Source organism: Haemaphysalis longicornis, unplaced genomic scaffold (assembly GCF_048455015.1).
Source record: "Haemaphysalis longicornis isolate Haplotype H1 unplaced genomic scaffold, Haemaphysalis longicornis Haplotype H1 scaffold_319, whole genome shotgun sequence".
In the NCBI taxonomy this organism is placed as follows: Eukaryota; Metazoa; Arthropoda; class Arachnida; order Ixodida; family Ixodidae; genus Haemaphysalis; species Haemaphysalis longicornis.
In genome coordinates, this window is record NW_027526342.1 from 61,968 (window position 1) to 70,398 (window position 8,431).

An 8,431-nucleotide genomic window follows, 5' to 3' on the forward strand; every position below is an offset into this window, starting at 1 on the left:
ATCACAGCTACTACAGTATACCTTGTGAAGTATACTGTTTTACTTGTCGCCAAATGACACAGTTTTCTTGGTTATGACTGATATTGCAAATATTTTATTTGGGGTGTTCTTGTTCTGTGGCTAAAACAATGCACCACTAGACCCTAGCTAACCGCAAAGGTAACCAGCCCTGATATTTTGTACCCCATTTAGAAGGAGCAGAATACGTTTTTCTGGTGGTAAAAAGTGTGCGTGCGTGAATTCGGGCATACGGACGCGAGATCTAGCGGATTTCAGCATATAACGTAGTGCATATACGTGTTTGAAATGCAGTAATCTAAGTGACGTGACAGTTTAGAGGTGACGGTGTTGCCCTGATTTCCGATGCCCGTCACGGCCAGCCTCCAACGGTGACGATGTGGCCTCGATGCGGCGTGACCCTCCGTCCCAAGGATTCATCCGCGGCCGGCAGCACGGCGCGGCCCCAGGAAGCCTCGTAAGCGGGGAATAGCGGCGCCTCCCTTACGTACAGAGGCCGCCTACCGAACTGGCCGAAAGACGGGTAGCAGTCGGTAAGCACGTGGCCTCCCGGACCCACTGTTGTCCACCTTGAACTCTTCGCCTGCTTCCATCCATGTCGCAGGCTGATGACCGGGCGTGCCTGCATCGAAGGAGACTTCAAATACTGGCAATTATAGCAGATCAGCAACTGGCATAGCGGCAGAAAACACGACCCTTGCTAGGCACAGATACCCTTGTTCTTCTAAATGCGCATCTGTGCTTCTCAACGCTGCTGTACATGTAGGATCTGCTCAAGAAATTCGTATTCATTAGATTCAAAGGCATCAGTATGTGTTTTAACCAAAGGTTTCGAATGTCATTCCAAAGCCTTGAATGTCGTTGTCCCATTTGCCACAAGAACCGCGATTCTCTTCAAACTTAAACACACATCCGCAAGTTTTCCTATTGGAGAGCTCCAAATTTAGCAGCAAACACTGCCCTAGCGACGATTATCGCGACCATGCTCTCAGCAGAGTACACATATCACGTTACTAGAAAATCACTTCTCACGTGCAGTCGGGACACCTCACGACATCTTACACTCTAAGAAATAAGGTGGTCAAAAGAGAGTCCCCGGCGCCGCGACTACCTTTAACGCTTGGTGAGTCAAAAGGGAGTCACAGAACATAGTCATAATTTTGGCGACTCTTCTTTGACTCGGGTTGGGGCGCAACTTTGCGGGAGAGGGGAACAGATACGAGGAGCATAGAAAACAAAAAAAAAAAAGATGCCGCTCTGATTGGTCGCCGCAGATGTGACGTCAGGCGTTTCCCGCGAGCAGGCGAGCAGGCGCCGCGGAGTGGAAATTTTTGAACTGCCGGCGTGCTCCGCCGGGAGGGGCGTTCTTTGTGTTGTGGCCGTTAGGGTGGTTTTCGTAACTACGTGGTCTCGCTGGTCAGTGTCGCGACAATTTTACAGTGCTTTTGCCGTGCTCCACGTGAGGACAGCGTCCATGATATGGGAAGATATACGGACGGAGCTGCGGCAACACAGAAACTGCATCTGATAGAGGTAAGTGAAGTATTCACCGCGGCGAGAGATTTTCCCTCGTGAAAATACTTCGTGCACTCTGCGAATAACGCTCAATTGTGTAATATGCTGCTTGAATACTATGCGGACAGTCGTGGCAGAAGCGTCTAACCGCATGTCTGCGTGAGTGGCAGGTTTTTCGACGGCCTGAGTATGCGAACAGGGCAGCATGACCGTTGGCGCTAGCCGCCGCCGATGGCTCACCGCCGACGAAACGGCGACCTTGAACACGATGGCCGCTCCACGGTCTAGGCGCAGTGAAAGTTTGTTTTACTTCTTCTGGCGCTTTTATTTGACCCTGAACACGGAACGCTGAGTGCGCTTTGATGAATTTGGCTCAGGCTGACAGAGGGGCGAAATGTCAACATGAAAAGAAACGAGTAGGTGTTCGACAGCGGCTTATTTCGGCGCCGAGCAGCAGTCACTTCGTACAAATGCGGGACGCGTATGTATTGGTAGAATATAATTTTGCGCTAACAGTAATGAACAATTCAAATACGAACCGCGGAGCGCACGGCCGAAGATCCCGGTGCCGTCACCTGGCAGCGGCCGAGGAAAACGTACAGACATGCGTAGTTGAGATGTCGGGAGCGAGGCTGCGTGTCCCACTGCGATATGTTGCTGTCTGCTCGCTCGCATGTTTGCTTTGTCGCCATGCCGCCAGAGCGCTGACAACAATTGTTAGTGATCCGGCGCGAGATTGTATGGTATCTACGGCCACTGTGTGCTCGGCTCACAGGAGCGCCTGCTCCCCCTGTGTGCTGGCGTCACATTGCCGACATAGCTTTGCATGTAGGGTGCAGTAACTTGAGCAAATAACGATGGACACCTGGGTCGCGCCCAAACCATGCTCAGTACTGCCCGCTCCGCAGATTTTACTAGCACTAATGGGCCTGCCCTCCTCCCCTCCCCCAGCCCTCACTCTCACTATAATGTTTGTGAAGGTGAACTAGTGTTAAATAAGTTCCCTTTGATAACGGTTGAAGGTGTATCAACTGTTCCATTGCTATATCCTGCGTCATTTGCCGTTCGATATAGCGGGTTTCGCTTGTATTTTCATACGATATAGACGTAATTTTTGCTATATGTTTCACTGCAATTATACTGTTACCGGAAGGAGTTCGACATACTGGATAAATCGATGCAAATGGTTTCCATCAGTTGGGTTCGGCTGTGCAACTTTAGTTTGTTCTCTTTACAGATGCAAAAGGTGTCAGCGCTGCTGTTTGGTTGCCCTATTTGGCGAAGGAAAGAGAGGATGACATCTTCACTATACTGGTGAGAACATTTGCCGTTCGATATAGCGGGTTTCGCTTGTATTTTCATACGATATAGACATAATTTTTGCTATATGTTTCACTGCAATTATACTGTTACCGGAAGGAGTTCGACATACTGGATAAATCGATGCAAATGGTTTCCATCAGTTGGGTTCGGCTGTGCAACTTTAGTTTGTGCTCTTTACAGATGCAAAAGGTGTCAGCGCTGCTGTTTGGTTGCCCTATTTGGCGAAGGAAAGAGAGGATGACATCTTCACGATACTGGTGAGAACAGTGAGCTTAATTTGCGAATTAGATGGCAACATTAGCAAAGGGCTCTTGGCTTGAGTTGCCCTCGGCATTAAAAATATTAGGGTGTACCCAATCTTAAACTAAAAGAAATGATTACATGTAAGAGACAGCAGCTGGGAAAAAATTGTTGCTCTTTAAAAGGCTGGCTGACGTGTTTAGGCTTAACGTTCATGGTTACTTTGACCAGAGGTAGCGAAATAGCCCTGACCCTGTACTTTTTTTGCTTTCCTAAAGGTGAAGTGCACTCAAAATTTCGGTTTCTTGATAACCTCAATTTTGTAACTTACCATAAAGAGAAGCCTTAAGGGGAGCTCCAGACCCTGGGAAGGAACCAGTGTGTTTAAGATATCAGCCAGCAAAGTCAAGCTTTCGAAAGATCCACAGTGGGGTAGTTGCTAGTGTTTTTTAACATCTTGAAGTAGCACAGACTAGATACAGACATGTGAAGTCGAAAATGGACAAACAGCGCTTTGTAAATGGTTCGGCGCAACATGGTATTTACTGTGTAACTTGTCCTCATGTAATTTGTGAGTGCGTGACCTAAGCACCTATTCCAGGAAAAAAAAATTACTTCCACAATATGTGCCCTCCAAAAACGTTTTGCTGTGTTATCTGTGTACACACACAGCCATGGGATAAAGCTGAACATAGCAAAAGTGCGAGAAGAATGCAAATGCAGTGGGTGAAGCAGGGCATTTTCTGAAGCAGGACATTTGCTAAATGGGTTATTCGTGAACAAAGAAGCAACGAATGTAGATGGAAGGGTCGGCGGTAGCTCAGCGCTTTTTCGGTCTCTTCGGTTATTTTGATCTTATCACCAAGCGTTAGTGGCATTTGTGGCATTTGTTTGTTGTGCTCAGCCAGAAAAATAAAAATTGACCTTGTGGCTCTGAGCACCCTTCACCGATTGTGAACAAAAAAACAGGCACGAGCGGCTGCAGTCGCGATTGCTTGAGATAATGCCTTGAGCATACTGGGGTAGTAAAGAAACGAGTAGAAAAAGAGTAGTGCCTCAAAGAGACAAGCCGGGAGATAGCGCAATGTTAAAGGAAAGGCTGTGGCTAGCGTTCCGTCCGGACGGAACGATATACAAGTGCTAAAATTCCATCCAGACGGAGAGCGCTATCCTTCTGTCCAGACGGAATACAACTGAGAGCTTAGCGTTCCGTCCAGATGGAGCCGGCATACAATTTGTACAGTTCCGTCCAGGCGAAAGTAAAACCGGCTGAGTAGACGCGACCTCGAGTATTCATATTTGGTGTAGGGGTTGCGCCTCGGATAATGGCACGATCGTACCAGGTTGGATTACCCCCGGACATTTTTTTTTTTGCGTGGTTGGGCCAGCGTTTTGTAACAGCTAACTTAGCGCCCAATTTACAATTGATGTGGTGAGAGCGGTCGGTCTTCACTTTGTACTCAACAGTACTCAACAGAGCCAAGGCCGGCGTAGCCATCGCTAGATACGCCCGATCTCCTGTAATTATTACCAGTGATTAATTAACAGTGATTCAGGCTAGTCAGTGAGTGGAAGCGGTTTGGCCGGTTGGTTAAAGATAAAAAAGACTGCTCTCAACGCGAGTTATGTTTCCTCTGGACAGAACTTTAGTGACAGTTGCCATTTCGTCTGGACGGAACGCGAAGAGCAAAGTGTCGAGTTCCGTCCTGACGGAAAGGGTCACTAAAGTTCCGTCCTAAGGAAACACAACCCGCGTTGAGAGCAGTCTTTTTTTTTATTTTCACCCAACCTGCCAAATCGCTTCCGCTCACTGACTAGACAGAGTCACTGTTAATTATTACGCGAAGAGAAAAGTGTCGAGTTCCGTGCAGACGGTAAGGCAGCTGTCACTAAAGTTCCGTCCAGAGGAAACACAGCTCACGTTGAGAGCAGTCTTTTTTTTCTTCTTACACAACAGGCCAAACCGCTTCCGCTCACTGACTAGCCAGAATCAATGTTTATTATTAGTCATTATTAGTAATCACAGATGATCGTACTAACTCTATCTCAATCCGAACGGATCTCCAAGCCGCTACCCGCCACCCGCTTCACAATATTTCAGCGACAGCAGTCGGTATTGATTTTTACCAAACCGCCCAAACCGCCACCACCCACTGAGACTAGCCTGAGTCCCAAGCTGTTAATTAATCACTGGTAATAATTACAGGAGATCGAGCGTAACTAGCGATGGCTACGTCGGCCTTGGCTCTGTTGAGTACGAAATTTAAACCGACTTGGCGCAAAGTTAGCTGTTACAAGACGCTGGCACAACCATGCAAAAAAAAAAGCAGGATCCAGGAGAATCGAACCCGGCACGATTGCGCCATTATCCGAGGCGCAACCACTACACCCAATATGAATACTCAAGATGGCGTCTAATCAGCCGGTTTTGCTTTCGTCTGGACGGAACTGTACAAATTTCACGCCGGCTCCGTCTGGACGGAACGCTACGCTCTCAGTTGTATTCCGTCTGGACGGAACGCTAGCCACAGCCTAAAGGAAAATGTGGCAAAAAAGCGACATGAAAGGTGGGAAGTATGCAGGTTTTTTAACCGCAATAGGGGTGTCAGGTTGCGAGTCGTGCATCACATGAAGCTAGCTGCGTGTACTTGTGCGTTATACAACCGGTGTATTTAATGCGTAGGTTCCAGGGGCAGGTTGCTGCGACCCCAATGACTAATCATATGAAGGGGGTCTTCGCATAACCGGAGGGTGTACTATAACTGAGCTTACCCTGTAACTTATCATCGCAGGTATTTTCTTTTTCAGTCCACATGGCATAGTAAAGACAGTCAGAGTAATAATTTATACATATTGATGACTGTTCACATAAAGAACTTTTTTTACAGCAAATAATTTCAGCATTATTTGTCTTTTTTTTACAGGACCGAAATACTGCATCCTCGTACCCGACTCTGCTGTACACGGGGAGCAGCCCACTCGGGTCCGACTCAATTAAGATGGTGTGCGAACATGTATCCGTTAACGTCTTTGACTTCACGTCAGGAATCGCTCTTGTATGTGCCATGTACTGGGCATACAACCTGCAGTACGTGAAGTCTGTAAAGCAGACCTTTACAGTTTCGGAGGAACTGATGGTGGTGCAAACGGGCGCATGCTTGAGCATCTTAATGCCGGCGACAAAGGTAGTCACTACCTTGAGAGCTCGTGCAGGGAAAGCCAGGGAATAAATACATTGTCCAGCGACAGCAGATCAACTGGTGGGTGTTGGAACATATAGCCTCCGAGTAAATTTCTGTGTTCCAAAATGAACAAAATATTCTCAGGAAAATTATAACAATCATCAATTCATAAATCTTTAACACCCTTTTTTAATGTTCATTTGCATTGCGTATGAGTGGTAAAAGTGACCTTATTATAAAGCCGAACCTAGTTGTATGCATTAACGGCCGCGGCGGCCGCTTTTCTGATGGAGGCGAAAAGCAAAAACGCCCGTGTGTACGAGATTTCGGAGCCCTCCGTGTGTACGAGATTTCGGAGATCCCCAGGTAGTCAAAATTAATCCGGAGCCCTCCACTACGGCGCGCCTCATCGCCTGCGTTGCGTCGGCGCGTTAAACCCTACAATCATCATCATCATCAGCTGTATGCATTAAATAGGAATGTGTTTAAGATTACAATTTTATTAAGCAATAACACTCTCCCGAACTCTGTTTTGTGTATTTTATTGTCCTGTTTTCAATTTGCGAGTTGTATTGGTCTAGAATTTTTTCACTTCAGTTGTCTAAAGTGACATTTTCAAATATTTGTTATAATGTGGTTTTAAAAAAATTGTGTTTTCATATTCACTTGACATTTTGTTAAGTTGTGAGCCAGCAGCTGGTGGCTGATCACTGTTGTAGGGTTGTGTTTTGTATATGTGAACTCAGTGTTGCTTGTCCCGTTCGATGTAACAAGTTTTTGTTATGTGAGACACAAATGTTGTCTAAGGTGATAATTTTGAATCTTGTATTTCTCACGTTTCTTCTATTCATGTATATGTTGTCTAAGACAAAAACTCGTCATTTTTATTTTGTATCAATTTTTTCTAGTCATTGAGCCAATGCATAACTTAAAATTTAAAACGGTTGTAGGCTTTATTTCAATAAAATAGTTGTGTTGGTACTTTGCATTGATGTTTCTTGCATGTATGCATGGCTGTCCTTATAGGGTCATAATAGTATCTGTATGGTATTTTTTACCCTATCGACTCTGAAGGGATTCTGTTTGCTCGAGTCGGAAAATAGTCGACTGGACTTTTTCTTTGCAGATTTTCAGTGTCGGTGACGGTGCTGCAGAGTCCTGCATGCCCTATCTCAGGGGTCACGGGATTCCCTTTCAGCAGGTCAGGGCGACTTGGCTGGGTTCATGTAGTAGCCAAAGTAGCCAAGCGGGCTCTCTGTAGCCAAACGGAGAGTCTGAGTGACTACTTTTACTAGTCGCAAAGTAGTCATGAAGACTCCCTTCGTTTGAAAATGAGGAGTCGAGGTGACTTCCCTTACAGAGTCCTGCATACGCTTTTTTGACTCGGTCTAACAGAGTCACAAGACTCTTTTCCAAACAGAGTCAGGACGACTCTCATTGCTGGGCCATAACGTAGTCAAGCAGACTCTTTTTGTTTACTATTTCGGAGTCACCGTGACTAATTATCAGGAGTCCTGCAGACTCACTTTTGACTCTTCGTCACGACTCCCTCCCTAAGAGTCCCAGGACTCTGTTTGAAAGAGAGTCTGGTGACCCTCCCCATAAGAGTCCAAAGGTAGTCAATTCTGAAGCAAGCCAATGACTCTGTAAAATGAGTCAATACTGACTACCATTTTTCTTAGAGTGTACCTTCCCGCCATCTTGACGTGACCACGAGATGTCCATAGTGCCTGGAGTGTGACCGCCACTTGGTTGCAGTCTGAGCTTTCGCGCCCGGCGGCGGGTGCGAGCCCAGGTAGCGGCGAACTCGAGTGGTACGAGCAGGGAGGAGGCTGCAGTACCCAGCAGCAAAAGCAGAAAGGCGCTCTCCAGCTCGGAAAGGCCGATGGGCTTCGACAAGCCATTCACCTCGGCGTTGTAGTCGCGGATGCACGGGTGCTGCTTCTCGCGGTGGTTGACCAGCATGAAGCGCAGGTTCCCCGACATGCGCAGTTTGAAGAATCTGCGTGTGCGACAAAAAGAAGGGAACTAGCTCGTGGTTGTTATTTCACGATACACTCATTCGTGGCAATTATGTCATACTGTGTGCGATGGAAAATTGCAGTAACTTTCTCTTTCATTAAAGATTTTTTTTCTCTCTCTGTCGCTACGTG

General features: G+C 46.8%; 1 long non-coding RNA gene across 1 annotated transcript; it reads left to right on the forward strand.

The window, feature by feature from the left end:
* The first annotated feature begins 1,113 nt into the window (after positions 1-1,113).
* Positions 1,114-7,960, forward strand: LOC144177822 (uncharacterized). The gene is made up of 4 exons (XR_013323865.1): positions 1,114-1,551; positions 2,771-2,847; positions 3,037-3,113; positions 6,021-7,960. It is a non-coding gene; the product is annotated as an uncharacterized LOC144177822 (long non-coding RNA).
* The last annotated feature ends 471 nt before the right edge of the window (positions 7,961-8,431 follow it).